Source organism: Cyprinus carpio, unplaced genomic scaffold (genome assembly GCF_018340385.1).
Source record: "Cyprinus carpio isolate SPL01 unplaced genomic scaffold, ASM1834038v1 S000001012, whole genome shotgun sequence".
Classification (NCBI taxonomy): Eukaryota; Metazoa; Chordata; class Actinopteri; order Cypriniformes; family Cyprinidae; genus Cyprinus; species Cyprinus carpio.
In genome coordinates, this window is record NW_024873734.1 from 1 (window position 1) to 552 (window position 552).

Below are 552 nucleotides of genomic sequence, written 5' to 3' on the forward strand. Positions count from 1 at the left end.
CAAGCAACCAAGCAAGCAACCACACAACAACACCCTAGCAACCACCCCAAGTACACTAGCAACTGCATAACAGAACCCTAGCAACCACCCTTGGTACTTTTAGTTAGCACACAGCATGTGTTAAAAACATGCTAAAAAACACCATATAGTACTCCCAGCACCACCCTATAAACCATAGCAACCACCCACAGCACAATAGCAACCACCAATAATGCCCTTGTGACTGTATAGCAACCACCAGAATACACATCACAACCACCTATCAGCACCATAGTAACCACCTAGCAAGCACCAGATCAAATTCTAGCAAACACCTAGCAACCACCAGAACACCCTGAAGTAACCGCTCAACAATCACACACAGAGTACCAGCAACAAAGACAGACCGCTCACAACTACCCAGGGACATACCACAACTGACTAACAACACACTAGCAAAAAGTTACCAATCACCCATAAAAACCACACCGTAACAATTAGCAGCAACAATACAACATATTCTACAGCATCACTGAGCAGTGTGTGTGGCGGTGGGGAGAAGGATGGAAGCTT